Here is a 16,564-nt window from a genome sequence, read left to right as displayed (position 1 = left end):
AAGGATTCTGATTTGTTTGACAAACCCATTTATTTAGGTGACTGCATCGACTCATTGTGTCAGAATTCCTCACTGTGCAAGTGAGAATCCCGGAGATCAGGGCCAGGCCCCTGAAGAAGGAAGTGAAGGATGGCTGGAGGGAGGTGTGTCTGCAGGTGCGTCCGGGGAAGCCAGTGTTCTGGGAGAGCCCCTCCCAGCTGTCACCCCAAGCTGGCTTCTTTGTGTGCTTGGGGGCCGGGCAGGTCCTCGCGCTGCCGGCCCATCTCCCAGTGGCTTCCCTGATGCCTCGGCCTGGGAAATGGGGGCAGAAGCAGCAGACCGGGGTGCCCGAGGGAGGCCCAAGCGCCCCAGCCTGTCTACACTGGCCATTTCAATAAGGACGCTCTGCTACACCAAGGTGTCTCCACCCTGGCCCCCAGGGTTCTGAGCACGCAACCCGGCTGGACGGAAAGCATTCAGTTGATGTGGGTTGAATTCATATGCAGAAATAACACAAATGAATGAAAAACACGCACAGCGCTGCTCTGCCCTTGGGCTCCTCAGTCCCAAAGGGGCTCCGAATGGCCAGGCCCACCCCTGAAGTCTCGTGCGCCAGCGGGGGGTGGAAGCTGGGCCCAGGGACTTCACGGAAAGAACCATAGATTAACATTTGTCAAATATGCTACTGGAGGTTTTCTCCTATAAAATAGCTTTGGTTTCCATTCACGTTTTGGGAGAGGCTGCAAAATGCTAAGTTCACAAATCACCATGTCATGATTATTTAATTTGTGCATCTTTATATTGCAAATAAAGTTAATTTTTGGGCTGGAGCTATTCCTAGTTAGTGTATATGGGGGGGTCGCTTACGTACAACTCTATATGGCATCTCTTTCTTTCTGATCAGTATCTGCTCTTCGTGTGCGAAGGGGGTGGTATTTAGGGACGTTACAGACTTCTCAGCAAGAGCCGGGGTCTGGGGGTCAAAGGCTGGCCGTGCTCAGGGGTCCTTCTGGGTATCTGGGGCCAGCCAGGGGGCCGGGAGAGAAGTCGAGTCAGCTGCGCTCCACCTGGAAACTCTCTCTTCTTAATCTGTTTTAGATCTTGGCGATCTCATGTAAGATTGCCATTGAGTAAGAGCTTGTGGTTAAAAAGGTTGGAATACTTCTGGTCCAAAGTGCTCATCTCGCCAGTGAAGAAGCCCATGCCAGCGGGAGGAGGAAGTTGTCTGTCCACAAGCTACGCACACCCACACCACACACACACACACACACACCCCCCACACATGCCACGCTTACAGACATGCACGCACACACCCACACACCCTGCACCCCGCGCACACACCAGATCCTCCAGGCATCCCCAGCCTGGGTACCCCCGTCTGCCTCCGTGGACCACGGCACCCAAGAGCAGTGCGGGCTGGGGGGGCTGCACAGCACAGAGCTCGGCGCTGGCTTTGCTCCCGCTGCTGTGGCTTCACACGCTGCTACCCTGCAGTCTGCCTCAGTTTCCCCATCTGTGAAGCAGGGACACCAGGGCGACACGGCTCCCCTGGGGCTGTGTGAACCTTCACCGAGGTAGTTCGTGTGAAGAGCTACAGGGAGCGCCAAGCACAGCGCTCAATAAAAGCTAATCATTATTGTTTGGCACGGGGCCTGTTACCTATTAGCTGTTCAATTAACTTCTCCTTCCCAGCCCCGAGGACTCGCGAACCCAGGAGGCTGCTGGGCCTGGGCTCTGAGCACCCCCTTAGTCAGAAGCCCGAGTGGAGACTAAGAACTGGCGCGCCCCTCCCTCCCTCCGGGGCAACAACGTCTCTGGGCTGCCACAGACCTGGCAGAGCCCCAGCCCGCAGGAGTCAGTGCCGCCTCCTTCCCGGACTCGTTTTGTTGTTGGGGAAGCCAATCAGACGATCAGACAGAGACACTGGGGCACTGGCCCGGCCTTTGCCCCTTCTCCCTCCCTCCCCCGGGCACCTCTCCTCTCCTTCTGCACCCTCCCACCCTTGTCTTCCCATGGCCTGGACGCCCCTGGTCGCGGGCACGGCGGGGCTGCTGCGGATGCTCTGGCCTCTAGCTCCTGGGCCCTGCTGTCCGATGGCCCTCATGCTCCTCTGCTCTCTCCCTGGTCTTCTCGGATTAGAGGTCTGCTTCAGGTGGGGGTGCATCCAGCTGCGGGGGCATCGTGGCGAGTGGGAAGTAGGGTCCTGAGGCTCTGCACGCCTTCAGGCCCACAGATACGGGTTTCAAGCCTCATCTCCGACTCTTGTGCTGGAAGTTGGATGGAGATTTGAGAGTAAGGCCGGGCCACCTGACCCCTGTTGCTTGCCACACACGAAGAGCTGACCAAGTAGAGGGCTGAGTCCACTTCCCTCAAAGACTCCTGATGGAGCGGGCCCTGGCACTGGGGCCAGGCTGGGATGGAGTGGGAGCAAACAGCTAGGCCCTGTCCCTCATAGGAGCCTCTGGGGACGGCAGGGAGGTGCAGCGGGACCCCTGGAGCCCTCCACGGGCACGGCCAGTCCCCCAAGATGTAGACCACAGACCTGCCCACCATCCTGATGGTCCCCTGAGCTCCAACCACGCTCTGCAGGCCCAGGACTGGGGCAGGTCCAGGACTGGGTCACAGCCTCGGATATAGGGTCTGGTCTCTTCCTGCCCCGTGGAAAGATTTGTCTCCTCCTCCACTGACACGACCAGCATGCACAGGCAGGAAACCCCCTCGGCTCCTGCCAGCCCACCCGACGTGCGTCCTCACACACCCCACCGAGGTGAAGACAGACACCCCTCTGGCTCTCCCCCACTTCAGCAAGTCTTCTTGTTCTTTTCTGGAGACGCTCCTAAGTTTCTCGTTTGCCCTTTCTCCCATCAGCCGCTGCCCAGCCACGCTTCCCTCTGCACCCCCAGCACACACAGCAGCCCATCCTTCTTCTCCTGCACACTCTGCCCTCCTGACACAGCGCTCCTCCAGTTCCCCAGGCCTTCTTTCCCGGCCTTGCCGCGCTGCTGCTGTCCTGAAATCCTCACCTCTGGCTTCGGGGGCACCGCCCTGTCCCTCTGACCTTGCCCCGCTCTGCCTGCCTCGCCTTGGCTGCCTATGCCAGCCCCTCTCCTCGACCCACCCCCGGACAGACCGATGACCCCAGAGAGCCCCAGACACTCCCAGGTCTCGGATGCCACCTGCATCCCGGTAACTTCCAAGCCCGGCTTCTTCCAGACCTCTCTCCAAATCTCCTCTAAGCCCTAGACCCACAGATTGACCACAGCCAGTCTCTCCGTAGCTACACTGGGAGGAAGTGTGCAGGCACCACCTTCTGGGACCCCCCCCCCCAACAAGCTGGACCCTCAGGGGGCCCCACGGCCACATGCTTTCTCCACTCCCACCTAACTGGTTACCTGTCCTGTTCCTCTTCCCCTGTATCCCTCCTGGGTTTGTCTTTCTTTCCATCTGCCCAGTTCAGGCCTCTCCATTTTGCTCCTGTTCTGGACTCAGCCTCCCTGCTACCTGCGGAATAACCTGGAAAGAACAGATCCACACTGACAGCTCATGGCCTGTGCATAAGACCACAGCCCCTCTGCAGGCCGTTCAGCACCTGCAGCCTGGCCCCTGGCCTCCAAGCCCGTCTGCCTCTCCCTTCCTGCGACAACATTAAACTCCGGCTTCTCAATGCCACCTCGTTGCCAGGCTGTTCCCTCTGCCTTGGATGCCATTCCTGCCTCCCCTGCAGGAAGGTCTCCTTGTCAGTCCTCAAATCTCCATCCTTCCAGGAGCCCCGCTCTGCGGGCTCAGTGGGGCACTTTGTCCTTTGTGCCCCCTCCCCGTGTCTCTTGGTTCTCTCCCCCTCTGGCATCGACCCCAGCCCTGGGGTCATCTGCACAGTCTGTTTCCCTCCGTGCATGGGGGGGGGCCCAGGGCGCAGCCTGTCTGCCCCAGCTCCATGTCCCCAGCCCGGGCCCGGCCAGCACAGGGGCCGAGCTGTGAGCAACGGCCCAGAATCTTGGCTGCAGGTGGAAATGGGGGTCCAGAGAGGGGAACTGGGGGTCGGGCAGCAGGAGGAATTACACCCCTCACAATTAGGAGCCCGAGAACTTGGTCAAACCTGCCCAGGGCAGCAGTTAGTGTTCTGATTAATTAGTGAACTCCGTAAAGCACTTTGAACATGAAACACACTATATAAATGCTAAGTATTATTATTAAAAAGTAAGAAGTTCTCTAATACGCCAGGCGGGAGAGCCCCAGGCTAGTCTAAATAAATGAACGAATGCAGAAAATTAAGCAATTAGAAGGTGATATTTCAGGATTTGCAAAAAGCTGAAAGTACCAGATGGCTGTGTGTGCGCCGGGCTCTGCGGACACCCTCCTTGCCGCCTCGGGTTCCAGTTGCAGCTGCTGCAGGCCGGGTATCTGGTTGGGCTGGCAGGCAGGCTCCCCCAACGGTGTCAGGCCCAGCCTGTCCGCAACCGGTCTGGGAAGAGCTGGGGAAAGTCGAGAATGAGACTGGAAGGGGGTCCCAGGTCTAGGAAGGACCACTGGGCTGGTTGGGAGCCTCTTGCGTGTGATGAGAACTTTGGCAGGTTGGCATGCCCCTCTGAGCCTCAGTTTCCCTGCCTGTAAAGTGGAAGGGCACGGGCAGCTCCAGCACTGGCACTACCCTCAGCCCTACCCTACTGAGAAGGTTCTGGATGGAGTCAGTGGAGGTGGGGTCAGACAGCACCAGGTTCCAGCTCTGCCTCCAACCTTGCCAGCTAGATGCCCCCACACAGGGCACGTGCTTCCCTGAGCCCCGGTGTCCTCATCCGCCACATGGGGAGAGTCACGTCCCCCTCACAGGATTGTTGTAGCCAAGACATGAAAATCAGAATCAGGCGTGCAAGCAAAGCTGGGGTGCAGTGGGGTTGCTTGCGGTCTTGTCCTTCAAGCTTGAAATCGTGATACCGTTCAAGAGTTCTCTCTTCTTCCTAGAGCTCAGTCCTGGGGCCGAAGGGCCAAGGTTCACCTCTGCACTGACAGTTCTGAGACTCTGGGCTCTTCCACTGTTGTGAGGAAGACCTGAAAATTCCTACCCTGCCCCCGCCTTGCTGTCCCCAGCCAGCAGCCCTCAGTCCAAAGTCGGCCTCACGGTAGATAAACAGGTGTATCTTGTTTGTTTTGCTTCCTTCAAGGTCAGCCAAGGTCAGGGGCTAAGCTGAGGGCCAGGAGAGACAAGAGAAGTCCCTTTCATGTCCCATCACCACTGAAGGTCCTTCAGGGAGGTCAGGACTCACCATGCACTTCTTAAGGAGAAAGCCCAGGGGGATCCAGCCCTGCGTCAGCCCAGGAAGGCGTGACAGGCGGCAGACGACAGCTGAGCAGAATGGTTCTCTGACCGGGGAAGCTGGAGCCCATGCTCAGCTCATTCGCCTCAGTTTGCTTACCTGTAAAATGGACGTGTTGGACTAGCTGATGCTCAGGCCCCCCCAGGGCTCCGACCTCATTTGCAGTTTGCATGAACATGCAGCTGAGACAGATGAAGCTGGCCGGAGTCGGGAGTTGGCCGGGCCTATTCTGAGCACCCTTTCCGGCCAGTGTAGGCTTTCTGAGGTGTGGCATTCCCAGGTGGGCCCCTAGATTCTCCATGGCTGCAGAAGAAGGAGGAAACCTAGCCCTGAGGAGCGGCCACCCTGGGTGGGCCCTGGGCCTCCAGCAGCCCGGGGAGGGGGGGCAGGCAGCATCACCCAGGGCCAGGCGTCAGGGCCGGGCATGGAAGGCCGCCGCTCTCTGCCCCATTCCTGCATGCCTGCCTCTCGGACTGGCTCCTGGCTCAGGCCTTTGCCTGACGACTCCCTGGGGATCCAGCCTCTGCTTGTCCCCATCTGCGTCCTGCCCCTATTCCTCTCGCCTTTCTCCCTGTAGATTCAGCACCATGGCTGATGTGGTGGATTGCTCCCCACTAGGGGAGCCTTAGCAGCACCTATGAGGCAGGGGCCCCCATGGCACAGAAGAGGAAGCAGAGGCTCAGTGAGGTGGCAGACCCTCCTGCAGGCCGGGTGTGGTGGCTCGCCGTCATTCACCCCTGCAGGGTACCTGTGGCTAGTAGCTTGCTCAGAGAGCAGAGAGGCCCCTGCAAAAGGGATTCCCAGGCTGGGACTCTGGGCACAGCAGGACTCTGAGGCCACTAAGTCTCGTGGAAGCAGAGGGCTGCACACAGCTTCCAGCAGCCTGGCTCCCCCAAACCTGGGCAAGCCTGTCGCCTGCCCAGCCCAGCAGTGGGCCCTGTCTTCAAAGGAAGAAAAACAGCAGAAATCCTAAGGAGCAGATTTAATTAGAGACTTTCACTGAACTTCCGGGTTGAGTTACCGAATTTAGATCCACGGGACTCAGGAAGCAGTGGAGACCTCACACTTCACCTCGTCCAGTCTTTCCCAAGCCAGGAATGGCCAGTCACCGAAGCCACCGATTCCTGGGCCCTGCCACAGCCCCCTGGATCAGAGCCTCTGGGGCTTGAACCAGGAACCTGACCTGTATCAAAATTCCCAGAAGGGGGACCGTTGGCGTCACTACTTTCTGGGGACTCCCCCACTAGCCAAACCCTTTGTCTTACAAAGCAGCACCCCAGAGCCCCACGAGGACGCATTGCCTGCCAGAGGCATACGGCTGGTGGCCGGTGAGGCTTCTGCCATCCCACACCAGCTCCTGTGACCTGCCCACCTGCACCCCTCCTGCTGGGCACCCTGAGACAGTGACGAGGCACCAAGGATAGGGGACGGATCAAAGCAGCCCTGCTGGCCCCCAGCCCAGCGCTCTTGAATTCAACAAACATTACTAATGGCCTAGTGTAAGCAGGACTGGGCGCAGGCAGAGCTGGAGACGGCTGCTCTTAAGGAGGTCCCTCTGAAGGGCATTGCCGGGCGGGCAGAGCTTTATAACCAGGCCGCAGCAGACCTTCTAGCAAGGCGGGCAGAACTGTGGCGAGAGAATGCCTCTCGGTGTTCTGTAGGAGCCGGGGGCTGGCGTGGTGACAGCGCAGGTGTGGGGGGACAGCCGGGGGCTGGGAGACCCACGCGCACCGGGAGCTCGCTGGCAGGCCTCCTGTGGTCACCACAGCTGGGTCCCCGGACTTAGTGCCTGGCAGACAGTAGGTACTCCCCCATCCGTTGCGTACATGAATGGAAAAATGAACAAAGCCGGGAAATTAAGTTGGGCCAGTCTCTGGAAAGTTGTGGAACACGGAGCTAAAGAACTTGTACTCCACTCCCCGCAGACCGATGACGAGTTTCTGGGTATGGAGTGAGCCAACCTCATTGTGCTCAAATCGTTCTGGGGGCCGATGTGTGGTGCTTAACAAAGTGTGTGCAGGACTGAATGGCTGACACAGGGCCCTTGACCCTGAGGGAACCACTTGGCTCTTAGGGGACCATGAACCAGCCTCCAGGATCCCATCGCAGAGGCTGAGGTAGCCAATCTCGGGCCTCGAAGTGCGGAATCACCGTTGCCAGCAAGCACCGGTCTGCAGGCGCTGAGACCAGACCTGGGAGAGAACATCTTTTGTTTTCTCTCTGCTCATCCCCAACCCAACACAGGTCGAGGAACCTATGCTCGGGTTCAGCCCTGCTGCAGCCCTCAGGGTCCCCACTGTCACCGAGCCCCAGGAAGCCTGTGCCAGGACTCCTCCTTTAACATTTATAACGAAAGTGCAGTCAAATAAATGCTCTCGTCCCAGCCAAGAGAGCATAACTGGGTGAAGACCTTCCAGAGAGGAATTAGCATTCACCTGCTTTGACCCAGGAAACTTGTTTCTGAGAAACTACTCTCAAGAAATAATTAGATGTCAGCAGAAAGATGTTCATCTAGGCATTGCTCATGACCATGAGAAGCTGGAAAACCTTCCAAATGTTCGCAATAGGGAATCGCTAACTAGCACGATGTAATATTGAGCACCCACAAAAACTGAGTTTCAAGGAATGTTTTAATGATGGGAAAAGATTTATGACAATTTTAAGAAAAAAACAGGATATAAAGCTGTATGAATCAAATTTCATTAAAAAATATATACATTGGGGGTGTCTGGGTGGCTCAGTCAGTTAAGCATCCAAATGTTGATCTCAGATCTCGGGTCTTGATCTTGGGGTCGTGGGTTCAGAACCTGCATTGGGCTTCATGCTGGGTGTGGAGACCGCTTAAAAAAAAATATATATATATATATATATATACACACACACGCACACACACCCACACAGATACGTGTATATATACATCAAATAAAGATGAAAGTGGGACACCTGGGTGGCTCAGTAGGTTAAGCATCTGCCTTCAGCTCAGGCCATGATCCCAGGGTCCTGAGATCAAGTCCCGCATCGGGTTCCTTGCTCAGCGGGAAGCCTGCTTCTCCCTTTGCTTGCTGCTCCCCTTGCTTGTGCTCTCTCTCTCTCTGACAAATAAATTAAATCTTTTTAAAAAATAAAAGTAAAGAAAATAAAGATGAAAGTGGACTCTATAAAATAAAAACAGAAAGGAAACCAGTGAAACCAACACTTGACCTTTGGAACAATTGACAAGAGTGACCGACCTTTGATTGGACTGACCAAGAAGAAAGGAAAGATGTCACCACTTATCAAAATCAGAAATGAAAGAGCGGACATCACTGCTGACTCAACCAAAATTAAAGGATTGTAAGAGAATCCCACGGAAAACTTCATGCCAAAAGACAACTAAGATGAAAAGGACAAATTTCTAGAAACACAAATGACCAAAACTGACTCGAAAAGAAAGAGATCATCTAAATAGTCTTTTAACATGTAAAGAATGTGAAGTTGTAATTTAGAAACCTCCATGAAGAAAAGTCCAGGCCCAGATGACTTCACATTTAAAGAAGAAATAACACCAATCTGCCACAAACTCTTCCAGAAAATAGAAGAGGAGGGAACACTTAACAACACTGTGAGGCCAAAATCACCCCGATGCCAAAACCAGACAAGGACATCATAAGAAAATAAAACTACAGACCAATATTTCTTATGAGTACAGATACAAAAATTCTCAAAAAAATACTAGTCAACCAAACCCAACAACACATAAAGAGAATTAGACACCATGACCGACTGGGACTTATTGCAGGAATGCAAGAAAAATGAATTAATATAACACATCATTTCAAAAGGCTGTACATATGGTGAGGTCCTACCAAAATCCCAGCAGGCATTTTTGCAGAAATTGACAAGCTAATCCTAAAATTTATATGGAAATGCGAAGAGCCCAGACTAGCCAAAACAATTTTGAAAAAGGAAAATAAAGTTGTAGGACTCATGCTTCCTGATTTTAAAACTTATCACAAATAAGTTATAATAATTAAGACAGTATAGCAGTGATGTAAGACACACACACACACACACACACACACACACACACACACACACACACGATCAAGGGAACAGAAGCAGGAGCCCAGAAATAAACTCTTACACTGTGGTCAATTGATTTTCAACAAGGATTTCAAAGGAATTCAAGGGTGGAAAAGAATGGTTTTTCAACAAATGGCGCTCAGTAAATTATACACCCACATGTGAAAAGATGAATTTAGAACCTTAATTCACACTGTACGCAGAAATTAACTCAAAATAAATCCTAGATGTAAGTATAAGAGCTTAAACTGTAAAATTTTGGGAATAAACACAGAATAAAACCTTTGTGATCTTGGGCTGGGCAAATAGTTCTCAGATACAACACCAAAAAATGGAAGTAGTAAAAGGGAAAAAAAAAAAGGATAAATTGACTTCATCAAAATTAAGAAAGTGCTTCAATAGACACCATCAGGAAAATGAAAAGACAAGCCACGGACTGGGAGAAAACATTTGTCAATCATATATCTGACAAAGGACGCGTACCCAGAATATATAAAGAACTCTTACAACTCAATAAAAAGACAAAACAACCCAATTTAAAATTAGGCAAAATATTTGAAAAGACTGTTCACCAAAAAGGGTACACAAATGGCTCATTAGTCATTAGGAAAATGCAAATTAAAACCACTTCACACTGACCAGAATGGCTACAATTTTAAAAACTTGCAGTAATACAAGTCTCCGTGGCTGCTGGGAAGGGAAACCGGAGGCCACCTCAAGAGAACAGTTTGTCAGTTTCTTAAAAATTACGCGTCAGTTTGCCATACACCCCAGGGTTTCCCGTGGGCACGTACCCAAGAGAAATGAAGAGAGGGCGGAACAAAAGATCGTACACAAATTTTCTCAGCAGCCTTACTCAGAACGGCCCAAATGGAGAAAGTCCAAATGCTCTTCAATTGATAGACGCATGAACAAAACGCGTTATCTCCATACACGGGGCTGATACTCAACAAAACGGGAACAAACTGCCGATTCGTGCTACAGCATAGACGCACCTCAAAGAAATTATGGTGAAGTGCAAAAACCAGATGTAGAAGACTGCATATTGTGCGATCCCGTTTGTAGGAAATGTCCAGAAAGGATCAGCTTACCACAAGCAGATCTCGGCTGCCTGGGGTTGGGGGGGGGGGGGGTTGGGGAGTGAGAGCAAACGGGCACGAGGGATCCTTCGCGGTGAGGGATACGCCCCACAACTGGGTCGTGGTCGTGGTGGCACAACTCTGTAAGTTTACTGGAAAGTATTGAATTGTGCACTTGAAACAGGTGACTTTTGCTGTGCGTAAATTATGCCTCAGCGAAGTTGTTTAAAAACACATTCATGAAATGTACAGAAAGACCGAAAGAAAATATGCCAAAATGAGAAGTTCTTTTGTGTTTGGGCGGTAGGATCGCGGATGACTTTTCTTTTCTCTTTATTCTTTTCTGGTGTTTTCTAAATGTTCTACAATGGGCCTGCAGCTCTTGCATAATCAGAAAAACGGCAAGTGTGTGTGTGTGTGTGTGTGTGTGTGTGTGTGTGTGTAGCAGGACGTGAGGCAAACTCGCTTGCTTTGGTGAGGGAAGCTGTCATTTCAGTTCCAGAGGCTTCTCCAGCAAGAAAAGCAAAGCTCGTGCCTGCATTCTGGGCAGGGGCCCCACAGTCGGCCTGCACACTTACACACATGGAAGAATCACAGCCCCTTCCTGGACATAATCCTTGAAACACAGAGTTCAAGGGTCACGGCGGAGGTGGGCAAATTCATCAACAGTGGGAGACACTTCCTGGAGGAAAAGAGTTAGACACCTGGACCCCTTTCCTTTCCCATTTTCTTTTTTCTTTCTTTTTCTTTTTTTTTTTTTAACTCATAGCTTTTTTTTTTTTAAGATTTTATTTTTATTTATTTGACAGAGAGAGACAGCCAGCGAGAGAGGGAACACAAGCAGGGGGAGTGGGAGAGGAAGAAGCAGGCTCCCAGCGGAGGAGCCTGATGCGGGGCTCGATCCCATAACGCTAGGATCACGCCCTGAGCCGAAGGGCTTAACCACTCAGGGCTTAACCACTGAGCCACCCAGGCGCCCCTCCTTTCCCATTTTCGAAGAAAAATTTTCACTGACGAGAACCTACAACAGAAAAGCACACACGTTCCAGGTGAACAACTCGGTGAACTCACAAGCTGAGCCCAGTGCCCAGGGCAAGGACACAGAATATTCCAGAAGCCACCTTGTGCCCCTCACAGTCACGAACGCCCCCGCAAGGGTAACCTCTCTTCGGACGTCTTCCATCGCAGACTTGCCTCTCTCCTGTTTCGGAAGTTCACGGACGAAATCCCGGGGCGTGCTCTCCACGGCTCAGCTGTCGGCCCGTGGCTCGCCCACAGAGAACCAGCACTTTGGCCGTGGCCGTGTCCTGTCCCGTGGTGTGACTCTCCCTCGGTTCTGGTAGACTGGTGGATCCCTGTGGGTATTCTTTCACACGCTTCTGTGCCCGTGTGTACACCAGGCCGTTGGCGGGTCCGGGACTAGCGGTCGGCTTCTGTCCGGCTCCAGTCCAGGGGCTGAAAGCTTCCCGAAGTGACTGCCCCGCTTTCCACCTCCCAGCAGTGACGACGGTTCCGGGTGCCCTGCGCTGCCCGCCACCACCAGGCACCGTGTGTCTTTTCCTCCGAGCCACTACGGCGGGCGTGCGGCTTTTCCGCGTTGTGGTTTCACCGCGCATCCCCCGGAGCGGATGAAGGAGAGCCCGATTCCATTCGCTTCATTTGCTTCCTGGCCATTGGATTTCATCTTTGGTGAGGAGCCTGTTCAAGGCCTTTGCCCATTTTTCTATTGGCTTGTCTGACTATTAGTGGTTTGTGAGAATTTTTTAAAAATATACTCCCAGGACACATCCTTTGTCAGAAATACGTATGGCAGGTAACGGCTACTCTGTGGCTGCCCTTTCCACTCTCTTCATGGCGATGGCGTCTTAACTGATGACCAGCAGTTCTTAGGTTTAGTCAAGTCTGACTCTAGTCTCTTCCCTTTATGGCAGCGCTTTCTGTGTTTTGTTTAAGAACTCTTTGCGAATCCCAAGCCCATGAGGATGTGCTCCTGCTTTCTCTTCTAGAGGCTTTGTTGTTTCTCCTGTCACAGTCAGGTCTGCAGCCCACCTGGAATTGACTTCTGCAAGTGTGTGGAGTGAGGAAGGGTCAGCATCATCAGAACCTCCGAGGGTGGGAGAGACGAGGCCCCACCAGGAGGGAGGGGGACTTTGCGGGGTGTGACCGGGCAGGAGCTGGTTGAGCTCTCCATAGGCCTCTTCAGAACACACACACTGCGGGCCTGGCCACTGCCCCCCGGGACAGAGGCTCTGAAGTGCTAAGGGCTGGGACCCGGGGAGCACAGGTGAACCTGGGCGCACCCACTCTTGGTCTGGCACACGGCTGAGCCGTTGCAAGCAGAGACCACCCCTCCTCGCTGGTACCCTGAGGAGCCGCCGCCAGGCCAGCTGGGATGTCCTTGAGCCCGACGTGGGGAAGAGCACCGAGATGGACCTGTGTGTGGCAACGATCTTTCAAGTCCGCAGTGAAACCACTGCAGAGGGAAACCGAGTCAGCCTCTCTACAGCTGGAGGCAGAGGGTCTGGCCCTTTTGAACTGAGTCCGAGGCTTTGGGAGCAATGGTTCAGCTGACTAATTTGAATACTAAAAGGAGAAGTGGCCGAGGCCGTGGGTCACACCAGTAATGTATATAAATAAGTGAATCACTCCTCAGGCCATCAAAACAGCATGTTTACATGTGCTCAGCTGGAACTTCCTGCGGAAGAGGCATTCTCCACGCCCAGCCTAGCAAGGGAACAGCTGCTTTGGAAAATGTTATTCTGGGTGAGTTTCCACTATGCAGTATGGGCCAGTGCTCCTCATTAGTGTTCAGTAAAAGGTTGCCTTCTAGAACTTTCCACATGGTCTACCAAAGGAGTAACAGAGAAATTTAAGCCTTGCTCTCCATTGAACAAAAAGGCCTCTTCCAAGAGCTGTGCTTACCTTCCTTGTCCCACTTCATTTCGACTCTTACAATCTACTAGAAAGGGGGAGGTCATACCTACTGCACGGTCACTGTGGGCACCAGGAGAGGGGGCCCTCTCCATTCACTCTCTCCTCTCCCCCTCATGACAGCCACCACCTGGGTGTCTGCCTTTCTCTGAGCTTACAAAAGCCTAGAGGTCTTCTATTCTGTTAGAAAGTGGGTAGGATGGATTTTCCTGGGATGATTCTTGCCTCTGTCATTTCCTACTAACTGTGAGACTCTGGACATGTTCTTAATCCTCCTTAGCCTCGTCTTTCTCATCTGTGAAATGGGGACAGTGCCGATCTCATAGAGCTGTAACGAGGATGAATCAGTATAATGAATTTCGGAGTCCAAGTGTCTTTCTGGAACACGGTAGGCACTCAGTAATACCAGTTATTACTCCATTTTAAGCTGTTATCCCTGCTGGGTGTAGGCGCAGAGCCCACCCATTAGAACAGTCAAGAGACAACGTGTGGGGCTTTGGCCCAGCCTTCTTTAGAAATTCACATCACTTGCAAAGCTCCATTGTGAAATATCGAAACATTGATGTGGAAGAAAGGAAGACAAAGCCCAGACTCTGAATCAACCGGTAGGTGTAGCGTTTCAGAGACTCAACGGGAGGGTGGGCCCAGTGACTCACTGCGGTGCTCCTTTTACTTTTCCTAGTGACCAATCTGATTTTTCCATTACACGGCAATGATTCACCATTTACTGTCGCGGTTATGTAACCGGGCTGTTCGGAGTTGGGGTGTCCATAGCTATACTTCCATGTCACCCTTGGGGAGCTTTAGGAATCTTCTTTTTCACACGCTCTGTTACATGCTGTCATGACCACTTGTTGAACGCCATCCGTGAGAATGAAATAGCCTGCCTCCATGTTCTTCAAGAAGTGGGAAGACAAATGGCAGAGAGTAGCCTGAACTGGGCATCAGGAGTCCCTGGCCCAGGTTCACCTGACCGCAGACCTCCCTCGTGTGTTCCCGACCTCCTCTGGCCTCAGTTTTTCCACCTGAAAATGAGATGTAAGCTTTGATATTCCAAAAGTTACAGGATTGAACTTTTCTCCACGAGTGTTGCTAGACAAGAGATCCCAGAGTGTTTGCTATCAAATCCCAAGTGCACGGCACTACAAAGGTGGGCATGGAGACGAAGGTAATGGGCCAGCTGGGTCAACAAGGAATTTGTGCTAGACTTCTCAGTAATAAATTAATCCAACCTTGGTGGAATGGGGTTTCCACCTTTTCCTCCATCTCTCTGGTGTTGCATATAAAAAGCAGGAGGGTCAGGATGTTCTGGCCCCTCGGCTATCATTCCGATCATGGCCCTCTGCAGACCTAGGCCAGGAAAGAAGGAGTGGACTTTGCAGACACAGTTATCACACTTGTACTTGCTTTGTTCATGCCCCTGCAGGAGCTTCGCGTTTCAGGATGGGCTGAGTAACATCCGCCCTTGGGACATGTCGCTGGTCTACCCTGCCTGTTAAGAGACGGGGCTGTGATGAGCCCTCAGAGTCTGAACATCCTTTTCACTTTTGATTTTTCATCCTTGGCATTTGTTGGGCTCCTTAAATCTATGCATTGACACCTTTCATCAGCTCTGAAAAATTCTGAGACATTATCTCTTCAAATAATCGTCTGGCCCCATTCTCTCTTGCTTTTCCTTTTGGAATTGCAACTGAATGTATTTGGGCATTCTCACTCTCTCCTGCCCATCCCTGAACCTCTTTTTCATGATTTTCATCTTTTGGTTTCTCTGTGCTGTCGTTTGATGATTTCTTCTGACCTGTATTCCAGTTCACTGATTCTCTCTTTGTCTATATTTAATCTGTTAAATCCATTTACTGAATTTCAAATTCCAGGTATTGTAGTCTACATTTGTATAAAAAAAACTACCTATTTTTATAGTTCTGTTTCCTGCAGATATTTTTAAGTTTATATTTTATTTCTTTTAACATACTAAACAGCTTTATGGTTTGCTTCCTATTATTCCAATAGATGAAGCATTTGGGGCTCAGTTTAGCTATCTATCTTTTTTCCTGCTTATTCTTGCTCTCTTGCCTTAATTCCCTTTGTGCTTTTTATATTTTACTGAGTGTGCTTACTGTCCTTGAAAAATTACCTAGAGGGAGTTTTTTTGAGGATGGGATGAAATGTGGCTTCTTCCAAAAAGGATCTGAACTTGCTTCTGCTACGCACCAGGAGCACTTCCTCTCCAGAATTGCTGTGATGTACCCCTGCTTCTTGAAGTTTTTTAGACGCTTCAGGTAAAGTGTATTTGGGCTACCTGTCTGCACAAGGCTTAGTATGTGGTCACAACTTCCCAGAGCTGAGCTTTTCCCCCAATCTGCTCGATGCCAAGAAACTGTTCTTTGTAGTCTCTACAGGGGGGGAAGAAGGGAAGATGGACTTCTGGTTCACACTCATCCTGGGCGTGTGGCCCTTTAGAGTTCTAGCATAATGGGATCAAGATCTTCTAGTACAGTCCCCACCTTACATGGGTCTTGGGCTTTGAATTTTGAATCCTAGGTTCATTTTTCTCTTCTATGCATAGTGACGAGTCTACTGGTAGCATGTTAAATCTCAGAAAAGTATGGAAGGACTCGAGGCTCCTTGAAATGAAACTGATGGTGTTCTTCCTGCTACACCAGACACGGTACTTGCTGGTGTTAAAGATCTTGGAAATATAAATGTTACAGGACCAACTTTAGAGAATTTTAGGGGAATGAGACATACAAGGTGAATCAGTTACGAATGCTTTCAACTACAAATAGTAGAGACCTAAGAGATAGGGGCTTACTCTTCTTACATAATAGAAGTCTAGGGGTAGACAATTGGGGATGTTGAGGCTTCTGCTCAAGAATGTCTTTGGGTGGAAGGCAGTCCAGGTTCTTTCTCTATGTCTCTCCCGTGTGCTGACTTTTCTTCATATTTATCATCTTATTATTACAAAATGGCCGCCGTAACTCTAGACATCATACCCTTGTTTGAGGCAAGAAAAGAGGAAAGAGATAAAGTCCCATCTGTCTGTTTTTTTTTTTTTAAAGATTTTATTTATTTATTCGACAGAGATAGAGACAGCCAGCGAGAGAGGGAACACAAGGGGGAGTGGGAGAGGAAGAAGCAGGCTCACAGCAGAAGAGCCTGATGTGGGGCTCGATCCCGTAACGCCGGGACCACGCCCTGAGC

The sequence above is a fragment of the Ursus arctos genome, unplaced genomic scaffold (assembly GCF_023065955.2).
Source record: "Ursus arctos isolate Adak ecotype North America unplaced genomic scaffold, UrsArc2.0 scaffold_8, whole genome shotgun sequence".
Taxonomy (NCBI): domain Eukaryota; kingdom Metazoa; phylum Chordata; class Mammalia; order Carnivora; family Ursidae; genus Ursus; species Ursus arctos.
Note: the sequence above shows the minus strand (reverse complement) of the source record.